The 18,528-nt window shown below is 35.8% G+C and overlaps 1 protein-coding gene across 1 annotated transcript in view; it reads right to left on the reverse strand.

The window, feature by feature from the left end:
• ZFAND3 (zinc finger AN1-type containing 3) overlaps positions 1-18,528 on the reverse strand; it is a 342,068-nt gene that overhangs the window by 65,683 nt on the left and 257,857 nt on the right. The gene's annotated exons all lie outside the window — the stretch shown is intronic.

The raw sequence follows: 18,528 nt of genomic DNA on the forward strand, positions 1-18,528 counted from the left end.
AAAGTTCATTGTTAGTCTACTGTTTCCTATATCAAGGCCATAACAGCAACAAACCTTAGTGGGTGTAAGAAGACAAAGAGGGGACATAGGAAAAGCGAGGAAAACTAAGTAAGTGTGTTGTTAATGTCAAAGACCACTAAGCAAATACCTACTATGTGCCACCACAGGTCAGTCTCATGCTTGGGGGCTTATAATCTTGCTAGAAAGACAAAATCTGTGTACTTAAAGAACAATACATGATAGCAAAAAAAAAAAAGCTAGATGCAAAATGATCAAGTGCCAAAGAATATGGAACAAGTAATAAATGCCAAATGTAATCAGGAAGGAGGATTATTCATCATTGGCCAGCATCACCTGGAAATACTTCTCAAGGATTTGAAAATGAGGGAAGAATAAATTAAAAGTTAGAAACATCTAAAGAACAGGGCATTTCAATTGAAAATTTTTCTACAAATGTCACATTCAACAGAGAAAGGTTAACATACTAAAATTCTGGAGATCCAAATGGGCACTGGTGACATGAAAATAAGTAACATGGAGAGACAATGAGCTGCAAAAAAACCTAATACAGACCCCACGTCCTCGAAATCCTCTGGGCACTAGTTCTATAGCTCCATAAAGTGCTACAGCTTCTGCTTCCATGTGTGACTTTTTTGGCTTTTGTGTTCTGTTTTGTTTTTTGTTGTTAAATGGATCATTCTTATTTCTGGAAACATAAGTAGTTAAGTCCTGCAACTATTCTTTTTTACGTACTGAGTAATCCTGGGTACATGATCCTTAGTTTCTTTCACAAAAAAATGGGGACAGTAAAATTGCCCATAAGTCACAATGTTAATGAGATCATCTGTACAAAAAGACTTCATAAATTATAAAGCTTTATGTTATGTATCTTCACTTTCTCTCACTTTCTCTCCCATGAGGTTTTATGCACCCAAGGGTCAAGACGCACTTTGTCCCCTACTCCTGGGTCATGACTATATGAACAAAGAGCACTTTATAGTGTTTATTAAGTAATCACTGCAAGCCATTTGATTGAATCAGGAGAGCAATACACACTTTTTAAAAACCCTTTTTTATTGAGGTTTAACATAAAGAGAATGAAATACTAGAATGAAGTGCATATATACCTTGAAGTATTTTAACATATATATACACTTGTGTAACAGCCACCAGATAAAAATACTGCAAGATTTCTGGAATCCAGAAAGTTCGAAGATAATTTCATTTTTTTTAATTTTATTTTTTTTAAATATTTATTTATTTATTTTATTTTTGGCTGCATTGGGTCTTCATTGCTGCACGTGGGCTTTCTCTAGTTGCAGTGCACAAGCTTCTCAATGCGGTGGCTTCTCTTGTTTTGGAACATGGGCTCTAGGCACATGGGCTTCAGTAGTTGCGGTTTGCCAGCTCTAGAGAGCAGGCTCAGTAGTTGTGGCACATGGGCTTAGCTGCTCTGTGGCATGTGGGATCTTCCGGGCCCAGGGCTTGAACCCATGTCCCCTGCGCTGGCAGGTGGATTCTTAACCACTGCACCACCAGGGAAGTCCCAAGGGTACATTTTAAAAATACAGATTCCCAGATCTTAACTTTGGAATTTTCGTGCAATAGGCTGGGGTGGGCACAGGAAGAGATTACTGTACATTTTTAAATCAGCTAAGCACAATGTACATGGTAACAGCCCAGTTAGTTCCAATCTCTGATAACACTAACTGCCAGCTTAATATATGGCTAAGATCATCGAGTTCATACAACATTATGAGCCACACAAAACACAACTGTCAATCAATAACAGCTTAACTAGCAGAATTTTTTTTTTTTTTTTTTGGGGGGGGGGCACACAGGCTTAGTTGCTCCGCGGCATGTGGGATCTTCCTGGAGCTGGGATCGAACCCGTGACCTCTGCATTGGCAGGCGGATTCTTAACCACTGCGCCACCTAGGAAGCCCCCAAGCAGAATATTTTTTAAAGGACATAAAAAAAATTCATTCAGTAAAATTATAAGAGCAGAGGTAACTGGTTTAATTAAAACCCTTAAAGAAATTTGGCTGGCACTCATGAATAAACACTCTCCCATGTTTACAAAAGCAATCTTTACCTCATCTGTAGGTTGAAAGTTTATCCTTTTGAAAATTCCTAAGGAATGAATTTCTGTAGGTTTTGGCAAATATACAAATAACTTTAAGGCTACCTAGCATATCACAACATGCATCATCATGAAAGTGTTCTCCAGAGAGCTTGTTAAACTAACAACCCAATCCAATGTATTCACTACATTATAGTAAAGCAAAAACAGAACCATAGTTGAGCCAAAACAAATTGACAGCAAGAGTAACTGGCAGTGATAATACATTCCAGCTTTGATAGCTGGACAATACTATGAACAGAGAGCGTGGAATTGTTTGGTACGGTAGACTATAACCTAAGAAACTTCTTAAAATCCAAAGCAGATGCACATGAGCACTCACATATATTCTATAATAATTGTGCTGTCATATAAAATTCCTATACTCTCAAATAAAAGGAGTAACCCACAAGAGATTACAGTTGCTACCCATACACAATTAACTGCAAGTCAACTCTGTTAAAATGAATGCAAGAGATTAAGGGCCACTCAAGGGGAACCTAAGGTTTTTGTCCACAACAATAAAAATATAACATGAGTCCCATGTGGGTACACAGCAAACAAAATAATTTTGAGAGTCGATGGTAAGGGTCAAACTCAGGGCATGTGTTCCATCAAGGAATGGAGTTGGCTAACATCTGAGAGGTGGGCTGGCATACAGTCTCATAAATCATTGTAATTTCTGCTCCTGTTTTTGGCCTTTCTTCCTCTTCTTTCCAAGCAGAAGGGTAGACAGAGCTAATACATGAAGAGTAAGATGTAGAAGCCTTTTCATGCCTGGGTCCTACATGTTAATGTAGTGATGCTGTGTGTGTCTATGTGTGGGTGTTAGGATCAAGACTGGAAGGTTGGGAAAATAAATGCATTTCTAAGCACAGAATGATTCACACCATTACCTTCTATCCTGTTATTAGTAGCAACTGAGTTTGGAACAAGAAGTTTGCAGTTGTTAAATATTAAAAATAAAATCATAGTTAAGGTTCATTGCTTAATATGACTCTCTGAGAATTCTGAACCAGATGATATCAAGATTAACTCACCTAAACTTTTAGCCCATCACCCATGAGTGTTTTTGCTTTCTTTTACTAAAGCAAATTACATATATGAAATTTTTCAAGTTTATTCATTATCTGAAGATACTTAATCCTAATATTTTTCATTTGATATTACATTCAGGACTTTTTCCTAAATTTCAACAATCCAGAGTCAGGAATTTGCAAGTAAAGTCTGTGGTAGCTTGTGGTTTGTGACTATAAGTCTGAATACTCTATCTTGTCTTCTAGGGATGTTTCTATTCTTGTATTAAAGGTGTCATACATAATGCAGCACTATGGATCACATTTGCAATTCCACATGAGAGCCATGAAATGAAATTCTTCAGCTATATTCCCAAAAACTAGAAATCTTTACAGCCTTTGCAATAAGGTAATGGATTTTTCTTCAAGAAAAAGTACTGATTACAGCCCAGTAAAGTTGAAGACAGGGGTCAAATCTGCGTACTAACTTCACTGTAAGCTGCAAAACCAGAAGGACTGAATAAAGGTATTCAGTCAACTATCGACATTCACATTGCAAGCCGAATTGGCAGGAACCCTAAATTTTCTTTTTCAGCCTCTGTACAGTTACTGAGCATGTCAAAAAACACTGAGCTACCGATGTAGTAGTGAATCCAATTGACTGGTTGAAGACTGTGACTCAGGAGAAAGACAAGAACACAGGTATGGAGTACAGCTGCATTAATGCTGGCGATCATCTTAGGCACTCCAAATTTAAGGCTGAGTAAATACAGAAAAACAGTATTTCTCCTTAACCTTGAAAATAGAGATCAACAACCTACCCAGAAAGGTTCTGTTAAAAGAGCTGTGATGAGCGGTTATTTTTGGCTCCTGATTCCACTAGCCCGCACCGGCCGCAGTTATACCATGTGTTACACCAATCAATTAGGAAAAATGGACTGTCAAGGAGTCAGTCAGCTAAAAATTGCCAGAAGCTCAATAATCAAATATTCTACTATCAGCTCTTTCATGGTAACTGCAAAACATTAATACACAAAAATAGCCATTCTTTTTTGTAGATTTATAACACTTCAATATTCTTGCTTAATTAACATGACATTTACATAACAGTATCTAATTAATTTCTAACTAAAGGCACTGTGGGCTAATTAGAAATGCATCATCCTTTTTTAACCAGCTTGTCAATTCCATTCTACCATAATCTGTACACTGTTTACCTTTGCAACATCTCACTTTTCCAGGTTTGCTGTTCAAAAGGTGATTTCGGACAACAGATTCAAGAGTTACAACTCTCCCCCTGCTCTAGAGATTCATAATATCTTATGGAGGGTTCTTTGATGAGCCATCTTTAAAAAGAAAAAAAAAACCTATGCAATGGAGATAGTGAAATAAACAACACTGTCTCCTGATGTGGTCACATTAAGAATGCAAAACTATCTTTTAAAAATATTCAAAAAATGTATATTCCTTCAGCAGTAAAACATTCCTTCTTTAAAAGCCTTCAAAATACACATGGAGACTTAAGATAGAAAATGGTAACAAATGAGTATTAGGGACAGGTCAAAATGCACAAGAAAATAAGCCATCTCTTCAGAAAAGAAACCCCTACCCTCCAACTTTACTCTAAACCTGCAATTTATGAACTGTTTTAATCAGAAAGGACACACCTAATCTGCCTACATAATTGCATTTGAAAAGCACCATCGATTAAAAACAAGGATACATAAAGATATAACGAATGGGAATCTAAGTTTACAGAAAATCTTCAGTCCAGATAATAGCCCTTCTATTTCTCCAAATGAAACTTCCAAATTAAACCATTTACAAGCTTGTTACAGAATCTAAGTGTTAATCTCTCAGAAATTCTAATCCTAACTCATTGCATGATCTCCCACACCACTTAGATCTAAATTAGGGATTCATGAGAAGGGGATTTCCAAAGTGGGTAAGAAGTTGCTATTGGTAGCTCTGTTTTGTTCATGAAGGGCCTCTCAACAAAATTTTATTACCATTCCAACCCCACTCCCCTAAGTAATTGTAACTGGTCAGCTCTGCAAATATTAGTGTGTGTATATGTGTGTATGTGAGTATGCTTATTAGCCTATCTGCAAAACAAAATAAAATTAAAAATTCTCCCACACCACCTTCCTCAGGGAACAACACTACAAGCAAAATGAAATCAGGAATGCTTTCCATTTGCCCAGTACTGACAGACTCTTTTACAGTAGCATGGACATTTCTACTGGGGCCAGGGGATGTGTTTTGGAAGAAATGCTCTCTCCTAACCAAGCAAAGGCCTTAATAGCATGAGCTTTAGGGGCAGTGGCAAAGTCTTATGCATCTTGGTACCCTAGCATACTAGGTGTTCAAAATATGGTTTTCACTATTGAATGAAAATGATCCAAGCCAAAACCAATTATTGAACATACATAGCTATTCAGAAGGGAAATGGAACTATTAATAAAAAATTGATTTGCATCATATTTACATGCTAATCTAGCACAGCAGTTCTCAAACACTTGCATCTTAGGACCTTTTTACACTTAAAAATTATTAAGAACACAAAAGAGCTTTTGTTTATGTGGGTTATATCTATTGATATTTACTTTATCTGAAATTAAACTGAAAAAATTTTTTTAATTTTCATTTAAAATTCACAAAATAATTATGTCAACATAAATACATATTTTTATGAAAAATAACTACAAATTTTTTTAAAAATGAGAGAGCAGCAGGCTTCAAGGAAGAAACCTGGATTTTCCTATTTGCAGCCAATCTGTTACAATGTTTGCTTATATGAAGTATATGAAGAAAAACCACCCTCACAGTTATACAGTTGAAAAAGGAAGGACCTCATGGACCCTGTGAATGGGTTCTGGGGACCTCTACAGGTCCTGGGACCACACTCTGAAAACCACTGGTATAGAACAAAACAGGTTAATATAATTTCTAACTTTTCCACACTTTGCTCACATGTCAACTGACTTATTCTAGTCTTGCAGAGACCCATCAGTGCACTAGTACAAAAAATAGTAAAAGGTTTGCCCATTCTCAAAAAAACACTAATATTTAAGTAAATGAAGGCAAGGAATAGTTGAATAAACTCTAGAATTATAATTTCAACCCAAAACATTCTATTTCTACTACTTATGCAGGAATAGTAAAACCATGTTTCATGTAACTCAAAGGACTGTGAGCAAGCACTTAAATTTGTTGGATTTTAGTTTTTCAAATGTGATCTCTCCCTTATAACCAAAAAGAGCATCCCATATATTAAGATATCGACAAACACTCACCACCAATACTCTGAAATGTGATAAAGTCCAACAGCAATTAACACTGAAATTCCAAGACACTAGCATCTTGAGGTTCAAAACTAGAAAGAACTCTTTTTTGAGAGGTCAAAATATCAGCTGGCGAATGAAGTCAGTTCTATTTTTAGACACTTTTGTTTCTCTCTGTGACAAAGCACACTTAATATGAATATGAAATCAGGAGCTGTCACTTCTCCAATTTAGACTTCAGTTCTGACTATTTACAGGCTTAACTAAGGCCCAACTCAGATTTCCACATTTGCATTTTACCCATCAAGGTAAGCATGAATCTCATAACAACATTAATGAAGAAACCACTCAGTATTACAAGAGCTTTTATTTTTTCACATAGTTTAGCTACCAAGAGTGTTTTCATAAATCTTGCCCTGTATCTGCAAATGAAAGAAGGCACTGCCTTCCTCAGAAAAGGAACAGACTTGTGTGTGTTCTCTATTAGAGGCTTTGGAGAAAATAGAAAAATATGTCTATTTAGGCCATAGGTATAGCCCCGTGGGTGTTTAAAAAGAATGTTGAACTTAGGTGCCCTTCTTCCCTGACCCTGTGCTAAGCCTCTCCTATAAGCAGCTGTACCACAGCTGGCAACGTGTTCACAATGACAATGACGGAAAGTAACCTTAGTCAAACCTCCTTGTTTTACAGAAGTGAACACTAGCAGGTCTTACTAATAGGACCTTTCTTTGCAAATACTAGTTGAAAATGTCACAATTTGACTTATGTAAAGAAGTGTTTATCTTGATATCTTGGAATTTTAAAAATTCCTTACCAACATGGCATCCTATTTATTGTTCATTAAATCTAAAGAATCATCATTTTGACTGATCAAAAAGTGAAATGGTTTATGAAGCAACAGAACATATGAACACAAAATGTAAAGTTATATGTAGTCATTTTTTGGCATGAGCAGCTCTGAATTTTCAGAGAGAAGTTCACAAACACCATTCAAATATATTCACGTAAGTTTAAAATAACTACTTCTAACATGCAGATAGATGCCCCTCTTACAATATGATTTTTTTTCAGCCAAACACTTCTGTCATAATAAAACCTAGATTTAAATTAAAATCAGCACAGTGTCACCTATTACCAGTATCTAGACAAAATAAAAACAATATGACAACTGCAAAGGGCTAAAGCTATGTGAAGTGTGGTTGTTCACTGTGACCTTTACTTTCACAGCCAAGTATAGAGCATTTCATTTAATAAGAACATAAAAAAAAAATCTGCATTTGCAAAAAGGGGGCAGTGATGCTGCTGCTTCAAAACCTAGTATGAATACCAATAACTGTATAATCTCATTAAGTGCCTGAGGAAACCTTTATGGGAAACTAACCTTTCAGATTTTCAGACTTCTTAAAGGATCCTTGAAAAAAGGGTGTTTAAAGTTTGCTAGTCTCTCCTGCAAAGGGGAATCTTGAAGGGGGAAATTCAGGTGATAAAAAGAAATATGACCAAAAATTGCTGCTTCACAACAGGCAGGTGGCTATTTGCACAGTTAAAACAACAGCAAAAAAGACAGTCTCTCATTATCCTAAAAGCTCTGTAAAGAGATGAATTATCACAACAAGACAACCAAATTTCAAAATTAGGTAGGGAGACTGCCTTTCTGAGTTACTTCATCTTAAGGTTACTGAATGGCACAGAAAATAATAAAAATATTAAGTAGCTGCTCAAAATCAGGTTCAGGCAAAGAGAAGCCTCTCTTTAGTGTATCAAAACACACAAGCATGGGGGGGCGAAGGGGAATCTGGGACGAAGTGAGAGAGGAGCATAGACATATATACACTACCAACTGTAAAACAGATAGCTGGTGGGAAGCTGCTGTATAACAAAGGGAGATCAACTCGATGGGTGATGCCTTAGAGGGCCAGGACAGGGAGAGCGGGAGGGAGTCGCAGGAGGGGATATATTCACTTCGATGTACCTCAAAAGCTGGTACAAGAATGTAAAGCAATTATATTCCAATAAAGAGCTGATTCACTTCGATGTACCTCAAAAGCTGGTACAAGAATGTAAAGCAATTATATTCCAATAAAGAGCTTAAAAAAAAAACAAAACACGAGCACATGAAGGTTCTCAAAAGTATGAAAAACTAGTAAAATTTTCTAAATATTTAAATCATTTACTAAGCATTGCCTTGCTAGGTGCTATGGGGCAGAGTAAAGCAGAACAAAATTAAGTGTCTGCTAATTTTGGGTTTAGCCTCTAAACTGGTACAGAGTGATAAACATTCTCATGTCAAAGAAGTGACCAACACAATATGTGATTAGATATTACAGGGAGGAGGTTAGGAACTCCTTGGAGGAAGCAAGTATGGATGAAATGGTTCTGATGTAGGTTCCTAAGAGTATGAATAAAAATGGTAATATGAATTGCCATGGTGTCTTTTGGGGACCACAAAGATCTGGTTTAGTTCAGAGCGGAGCATCAGTACTGGGAAAGGTAGGGAGGTCTGACACAATGAGATTCCAGATTATGTCGGGGAAGGATGTCTGATACAAGATTAAGAATCTGGATGACCAAATAGGCTGTGATGAGTCAATGAAAGAATTCCTTTTTTGTTTAACATGATATCAACGGGAGACTCATCTGACAAGTTTATGGACAAGAGTAGAAGCAAGAACAGTCTAAAGATTATGGCTGTGATCCTATGAAAACACAATGGTGGCAGTGACAATTTCCCAGACCTTTAATATTTCTCCACTGAGCTCACACTAGAGGATCATAAACAAAGACAAATTAGGAAATATAAACAATATTAGAGTAATTAAGAACAAGATTTAGTTTGTGTACTTGGTACAACACATACTCTAAAGTTAAGAGCACCTTTAACATAGAGAAATTTTTTAAATAAGAACAATATGTACATATAACTTTATTCCAATAAATTTAGAAATGCTGATGAAACTAATATTTTTATAATAATACTAATTGCCAAAACTGACTTTAAATGAGGTCAAAAATATAAATGGTCAAATATCAGATATCAGGCCAATCAGTTCTATAAGTTCTTCAAGCTTTCAAAGAATAGATATATTATATAATGTCAGAACATAAGACAAAAAGCTGTGTTAGGGCACAGGAAAAGACGAAAAGCTTTCTATGAGATTAATGTAACTAATATCTAAACTAGACAGAAATAGCATGCCTACCATATATAAGCACACACATACACAAAATAAACTCACTTATTAAAAAGGTACAAAATTTAAAATAAAATTAGCATTTTGAATCCATTAGTACACTGAAAGAACTAATAGAGTTTACTCAAGGAAGGCAAAGATGGTTTAACACTGGAAGTCTATTAAATTAAGAGATTACATATTAAAGGAGAAATCTATATGATCATCTCAATAGATGCTGAAAAAGCATTTTATAAACATTCCTCTCTGATTTAAAAAAATTACCAAGCTAAAAACAGAAGTTTCTTAACCTGATAAAGTACATCTACAAGAAACCTATAGCAAAAACTACATTTATGTGAGAAATATTAATATATTTCACATACATTAGTAATGAGAAGTAGTATCAGAGTTAGGAACAGGATACACACACACACACACACACACACACACACACGCACACACACATATATAAAGCTATAAAGAAGAATTTCTAGCAAGAAATGTATAAGGCTTATACTAAGAAAATAATAAATCTTTACTCAAGAATATTTAAGAAGGTTTGAACAAATGAAGGTAAATAATATTACTATATGAGAAGGCCCAATAAAATATTAAAATGTCAATTATTCCCAAAGAAATGTATATTTTCAGTGTAAAACCAATTAAAAAGCACGCTGTAATTTTTAATAGAATTTGACAAAGCTCACAGAGAAGAAAATATGCAAAAAAATAGCCAACAAAAAAGATTATTCTTCAGAAAAAGATAAACTAAGGGGGAACTAGCTCTATCAGATACCAATACACACCACAAAGTTATTTTCCAGTCTCAGGAATATACAATTAGACCAATCGAACAAAATAGACGAGTCTAAAAACAGACTTATGTCTATAAAATAATAATAGAATTTCAAACCAGGCCTAATTGATAAGTGACTTTGACATAATTAGTTATCCATTTGGAAAAATAATAAAGTAAATCCCTATGCCTCGTATCACACACAAAATAAATTCCAGATGGAATCAACAGCTAAAACTATAAAATATATAGAAAAATATTTGTATAACCCTGTGATGGAGAAAGCTTTCTAAGAAAGACACAAACCTAGAAGACAAACTAACAGACTTGAATTTTAAAATCTGTCAATTTTTCAATGGAATACAAGGCACCCAAATCAAAACTAAAAGTCAAATGACATACCAGAAGAAAATATTTGCAAGACATGTAACAAAGACTTATTAACCAGAAATATATAAGGAGATCCTACAAATCAGTAAGAAAAAGAAGACTAACAAAAAAAATAAATAAGCAAAGAATACAGATAGGCAAATCACTGGGGACACAAATAACTAATAAACTTATGAAACAGTGCTCATTCTCACTATCAGGAGATATCAAGGAAATGCAACTTAAAATGAGCTCTTCTTTTGCCTGCTGCCAGGAGGGAAAAAAATAAACAAACACCACCTAACATTGGTAAAAGTAAGGGAGAAATGCTCACACAAATAAACTGGTATATAGCAATAAAGTAGTAATGTAATTTTGGAAATTAATTTGGCCACATATATAAAAAGTTTAATATTTTTATTTTCTAACTTCTTAGTTTCTTCTCCATTTATTTATCATGGAAAAATGATACATGCACCATTACTTATGTTTTAAAATGTTTACATCACATGGTTTATAATAGTGAAATATAAAAAAAAGACAAAATAATAATAATAATAATAATAATAATAATAATACACAGAAGAGTACACAGCAGTTTAAAAAGAATTAGGCTGACCTGGAAAGATATCTAAAATATACTGTTAAGTAAAAAAGCAAGTTACAAAACAATACATATAGTATTGTTCTCATTTGTATAAAGGAAACCTTATATTTATGTAGACATGTATATAACTGCATAGGAAAATAATATATATGATCCAAAATAAACAGTGGTTATCTCTGGAAAGAGTGGGGATTTGGTGGGGGTGGAGTGGAGGCATTAAAAGAGTATTTTCACCTTCTATTCTACATAACCGTGTATGTCTCTGGTTTACTTGTATACTTAAGAAAAAAGACAAAAAAGAGGCGAGCAATGAAATAAAAGTCATGGTTTTGCTTTAATTTTGACTCTAATTTTAGACTACAAAAAATCTCAGACGACACTCTAAGTGCTTGAACAAGTTCTGCCTCAGCTAACATTGTGGGAAAATTTCCATAAGAAAACTCTGCTAAACTGCATTTTGACCAGGATTCATTCAGTGATCCCATACATTGATTCCTGGTGAATTACAACCATTCAATTTAATACAGCATATAACTGTATGTTATCATACTGTACTGCAAAGTACCAATCTTTTTAGAACACAGCCCTAATAAAAGCAGCATGTTTCACAGAATCAGCTTCAAGATAAATAAATATACTGGAAAAAAAAAAAACTTCAAATTAAAATCAAGAGAGACATTTAAAATTCTGGCATTCTTCATTATGGGAAAGAATCTCCCACTTTGAGACTATTATATATCAGAAAAGCTCCATCTGTTGTATAATTATCTCTGATAAACGGCCTGATGCTCCAAGCTTCATTAGAGAAAAAGGAAGAGAAAGACACATACAGAGAGAACTGTAAATAAATCTCCTCACCATATTTCACTTAAAACCAGCCCAGCAGGAAGTCATAAAATATTTTTTAATAGGTAATATTTTCTAAATGTTCTACTAGAATAAGTCAGCCTGTTTTGCACACTATCTGGTCTTCAAGTAGGCAAAGTCCGAAAAGGGAAAACTAGTTTCACTTAGAGATTATTAGAAATTTAATTGGTAAAAACAAACAAAGTTCAGCCACTCGGTAGCAGTGATATTAATTATCCAAAGGACAGATTTATCAGACAGGAATGAAGACTAGCAGCCAATGAAGCCCAATGTATGTTCAAAGACCCAAGGGCAGTTTAGCAAGGAAATCTGTTAAAACATGCCACCATTTTATTTTTTTAATGCCCAGGGAAGCTAGGCTATGACCAGGAACCAGTTTTCAAGGAAAGAATGGAAATCTCTTTGTTCAACCAAATTAATTTCACCACAGATAAGGAATGCTCTCAAATTTCTATTCTGGGAATCACTGTCATATTAAAGGAAAATCCAGCCAGCACTTGGAAATGAAGCTTTATTCATTAAAGGTCTTCACTAACATTCTAGTTAGTATAGGTCTCACTTTTTCTGTATATTTTCTTTTGGTTACAACAAAATCACCTCTGAGGTATATGCAGTAGAGAAGAATAGGGAAAAATTTCAGCATTATGGATGAAAAAAGGCCCAGAGCTGAGTTCTAGCCCTGTCATGTGACTCAAGGCAGGTCACCATTCAAACCTTTCCTCATCTGTAGAATAAGGAGACCATCTGCCCTGCCTGTGTTGCACACTGTTAGGATGATCCCGGAAAAATAATGTTCGTCAAAGGGCTTTGTAAAACAAGGGTTGACAAACTCTCTGCAAAGGACCACTGGGTCTGTGTAATAACTACCCAATTCTGCTGTTAGTACAGAAGCAGCCACAGGCAATACACAAATGAATAAGCATGGCTGTGTTTCAATAAAAATTTGTGAACACTGGAATCTGAATTTCATATAATTTTCACATGTCGTAAAATTACATTCTTAGCTCGTGGGCTGTACAAAAACAGGTGATGGGCCAGTGTGGCCTGTGGGTTATAGTTTGCCAACTTCTCTTATAAACTATTGTTTTATATATGTGTTGGTTGCTGTTTATTTCTTAGTATATGCCTCTGCAGGGTTTAGAAGAGTGTTCTATATGAGGTGGGCCCTCTCTAACTGTTAGATTAGAATGTCAGAATATTTGAAAACAAGCCCATTTCTTGCCACTACTTTTCCCTAGTAGCAGGTATCAGTTCTCTTCCTCTCCTGCCTTGAAAGAAACAGACTAGCTAACTCTCCACCAACACCCCAATTTCCATCCAGTATGTAGTGGGACTGGCCAAAACCCTGTGCAAAACAAAAACCCCCACAAAACCTAGCTATGTAGGCATGTATACCATAAGACTCCCCCCCCAAAAAAAAAATGCAAGAAGAATATGAACAGTATGATCAAATGTTGTTACAAAAATCAACCAACTTAATCGTGAGTTTATTTTTAATAAGCAAATAAAAAATTGAAACATGGCAAAAAAAACAAAACAAAACAAAACAAAACAAAACAGGTCACAAGTAAGGATGTCCAGGCCTTTAAGAGCATAACAACAGGAAATCTAATTTATAGTAGAAACAGAGAAAAGGGTCCAATCTTATAAGACTCTGACTTAAGGTGATCAGTCATCTGCCCATCATGTTAATGCTATCAGGGCAGATGCATTATAAATCAGGAGTAGATAACTAAAGTGACTGCCAAGTAGCCGTGAAGACCAGATGAGAGTAGACAGCCTGATTCATTGACACCTTGCATATTTCTTCAACTGTGATCTACCTAGGAGAAGGAAGGTGGAGGAAGAGGCAGCAAGGGATTACTTATATTAATCTTTTTTCAGTATCCTCAAGGGACCAGAATTTCATATAAAGCATACACTCTGACAGCTTTAACAACTAGTTCCAGTGTTCTACCCACAACCTGACATTATTTCAAAAGTTGGTGCAAGAAAAAAGTACAAATCACAATTTATCTCCTCTAGGAAAAACCTGAGAATTGAAAGAACAATAAATAGACATTAGCAAAATCATTAAGAAATGTATGTTATTTTGTTCTTTTTTAAGTGGTTGTGCAACACTCCTTCCTCTGTAGTTTACTTGCAAGCAATGGCCTTTACACTACAAATCACTATAGAAGACAGGCAGCTATGAGGTGGTGCTGGAAAGCCAGGCTGCTCTGCTATCTTGGGCAAGCTACAGAATCATCCTGTGCCTCCATTTCCACATTTGCAAAATAGATATATAACAGTATCTGCTTTACAGGGTATTATGAATATGATGTAGGTTAATACAAATAAATACTTGGAACAGTGCCTGGTACTTAATAAGTACTCTGGTGATAGCTGTTACCATTTTTATAGCATTTAGATGTTATAACAAGTCCTCTGGTCACTATTAGAATTTTGTTTACAAACTGCTTTTTGAAAATGTTTCTAATGGTTAAAGTTCCATGGACTCTTCTGCAGACACACATAAGATGGGATAGGAAGAGACACGTGTGTTTACACAAAGAAATATCACTTGGAGGTTTTAGACATCTGTTTTATTTGACCTTCAGTCAAGGTGTTTTAAGAAATTCTTTTGGATAAAAATTTGTCCTGTTCTCTGCTTTACACATTCTTATCAATAGTTCTTAGTCCATCTGCAGTGTTTTCAAAACAGCATTAATATACCTAGACTCTCACCACCTTTCTCTTCTTATATTCATTTAACAGTGACAAGCAGAAAACAGACGTAAGCAATATTCATTTTCTTGATTATTAGGAAAAAAGTAAAATGTTTCACAAGGGCCAAAGAAGACACAGCACTTACAGTTCTACACTAACATTTCCAGTTCTACACGAACACTTCCAGTTCTACAACAAGAGATCCATAACTACTGCAGAGTTTACAAATTGTAGTACTTGGATTTGGAATCCCAAACCCATTTCCCAGCAACTCCCACACCTTACTTCTCCATAACTCTCTAGGGGAAGCTAAGGACAAACAGATGAAATTCTGATCTCCTGAGGATATTAAAAAATTAATATAAGTAATGCCACTGCCTCTTCCCCCACCTTCCTTCTCCTAGGTAGGTCACAGTTGAAGAAATGTGCAAGGTGTCAATGGATCAGGCTGTCTACTCTCACATGGGTCTTCACTGCTACTTGGCAATCACTTTAATTATCTCCTGTTGACTCACAATGCATCTGCCCTGACAGCTTTAACAAACCTTCCTTTTCTTATCCCTATATTCCCCACCCACAAACCAGGCACAGATCTCCTCACTCTAACATAGTTTTCAACCTATGTGAGATGGAAAAACCCACCTGAGAAAGCTTTTGCAAATGACATGCTTATTAATCAGTATTCCTACTACTGCCTCCTTTTCACCCTAAAATTCTCATGCACCTGTTCAGGAGAACAAGCCAGAATCTCAAGGAGAAGTATATGTATTTGAAAAGGTGACCTCCCTGTGGATAGAGACCTAATCTTACTCATTTCTGTACCCAGCACTTAAGCTACTGCCATTTAGCACTGAAATAGTTTATTTAGATAATCAATCACATGATCACCCAGTCCAAATGTCTCTTGTCAGTTTACAGTTTCCTGCAGCATTTTCACAATGTTGAGGCAATATGCTATAGTGGCCGAAAGTACAGGCTCTGGAGCCAAATTAGTGGGTTGGAGCATGAGGTACAATGGGCAGCAAGAGCTCTGAACTTTGGGTAGAAGTTACTGAACCATGCTATGCTTCAGCTTCTTCACTTGTAAAACCAAGGAATAACAAAAGCACCTACCTTATAGGGTACTGTGAAAGTTAAATGATAGTACATGTAAAGAGCTTAGGAGAGGGCTTAGAAGATAGCCAATATGAACGAATATTTTCATTATTATTAATGAAGCCTAAACCATACACTAAAATTTGTTCCCTGGCTTTTGTGACCTTGCCCACTATCATCCACCTCCTTTCTGACTTCTTCAGTTGCCTCCTCTGTTTTGGTGTCTCTCAAGATTCTATTCTCACTGCTTTTCTTTCTTCTCACCTTTAGCAATCTCAGTTAACCCCTAAGGCTTCACCTATCATTTGCATGTGGATGAAGCCAACCTTGACTTCTCTCTCCTTAGCTCCAACCCAAACTGCCCAGTTGAACACTTAAGTCATCATTAAACTTTATATTAGCAAATTTCCTCCTCTCTCCAGATTCTATCAAAACCCAAGGTTTACAATGAGTTCCACAAGAATTAGGAAATGAGATTAGCTTCTGAGAGTTTCAGTTGAAGCATTAAATACACAATGGTTTAAGGCAGTGATGTCACCAGAAAGAGAGAATGGATCTGAAACTAGTAGAACCACACATCCTTAATCAGATTGAACTTATTTATGTATATATCAAAAGAAAAAATGTGGCAGTCTACAGCAGCCTAGAAAGGCAAATTATGGAAACACAGGAAATGCTGGGTCCTAGGGGCTCCACAGCTCAGGGCAGGTCTAAGCCCAGGCAGAGGAGGGGAAAAAGGGCATAAAGATGGAATCTTGTGCTGAATGTAAGACCTTCCCTGTATGTCCTTAGAGTGCACTTGACAATCAGCTTGACTCAATTAAAATTTCAATTCATCTAACTCCACTTGCTCTGAGTTCACACTCTGCCATGTGCTATGTAAATCCTTGTTATGGGTCTGCTTCCCATAAAGATCTGACTCCAGAGAAAATGTTTTAGTCATATACTCATATGGATATAGTGTTTTTATTTCCAATCCCTATTACAAGGATTTTTCATGATGAATTAATCAAGTAACTTCTGGTTACCATGTGAGTTTCCAAATACCTTAATTACAAAGAAAGAAAGTGCTGATCGTAGTAACATGCATATTTCTACTCTCTGTGGCAGTAATATTTCATTGTGAATTAACTGATTGAAAGCATGAGTTCTGAAGCCAAATGCCTGAATTTGAATCCTGTTCTGGTTTGCTACCACAGGCAAATTACTTGATCTCTCTTTGCCTGCTTACTTACCTATAGAATGGGGATACTGAGTATTTACACCTCAACGAGTTCTCATGAGGAATAAAAGAAAAAATATGCAAAACATATACAACAATGTCTTGCACATAAAATGCTCAATAAAAGGTAGCTGTTGTTATCTCAGAGCACTTAGGCAGCTCAAGTTGTACTGATCCTGGCATGTGTGGGTCCAATCAGATGCCATTCCATAACATTAAATGAGATTCTAATCAGCTCCAACCTTTCCCTTAGACAACGAGCTCATAAGCTAAAGGCCAAAGTGAGCTTTAGAAAAATTTTACTCAAAATTGAGTGTAAATGAATGGTGTGTATTTTTCTGAGACAAAGGGCCACAGCTTTCATCAGATTCTCACTAAGTGCATAACCCTGAACAAATTTTTAAAAACTAAAGCTTACTGCTTCAACATTACAACTACCATTTTCATCTTTTTTTCTCCTCTTACATAATTTCTAGACCTACACCTAGGCCTCTGTTAAATAGGTTACAATAATTTAAAAATTCTCTCTGTGCAATGTTATCTAGTATAATCCTTTCCATCTTCAATACTGCCAGGTTACATCTCCAAAATAACTGTAGTAATAATATTAATTCCTTTGGTCAAAAACATGATTACTGTCTAACATCCAAATATCTTCACTGAGCATCTAAGCCTCTATGGCATGGCCACAATCTACCTGTCCAGCCTTGTCCTCCATAAATGGCCCTAAAGGAGTCACTTGCCATTGCAAAACTCCATGCAGCTTTCCTCCATATTATGTCTGTCTACAACACCACCTTCTCCAGTGAACCAACACCCTTCTTCAACATTCAATGTCTTCAATACATGAGAAAGACCATTAAAATAGATGCATACAACCATGTATCAGGGTTTCTCAACGTTGGCATTACTAACATGTCAGGCTGGATAATTCCTTGCTGTGGAGGGCTGTCTGATTCAGTGTCAGATGTTTGCAGCATTGGGGGGAGGGAGATGGGCAAAAATCACTCCTAGTTGAGAAGTACTGATATAGTATAAGAAATATATTTAATTTCCTCTGCTAAACAGTAAATTCTTTAAGGATAGGGACTATGGCCTTTTTTACTTTTATATTCTCAATTTTACCTAGTACGGTGGTTTACAATAGGTTTAGATAAATATTTGTTCTCTGCTACTCTTTCCAAAGTTAGTAAATAGGACATTTTAACCTACCATATTCCGAGGATTTTTAGATAGTCATTAAACTTGAAATACCAAATTTCAACCTC

This window comes from Hippopotamus amphibius, chromosome 11 (assembly GCF_030028045.1).
Source record: "Hippopotamus amphibius kiboko isolate mHipAmp2 chromosome 11, mHipAmp2.hap2, whole genome shotgun sequence".
Taxonomy (NCBI): domain Eukaryota; kingdom Metazoa; phylum Chordata; class Mammalia; order Artiodactyla; family Hippopotamidae; genus Hippopotamus; species Hippopotamus amphibius.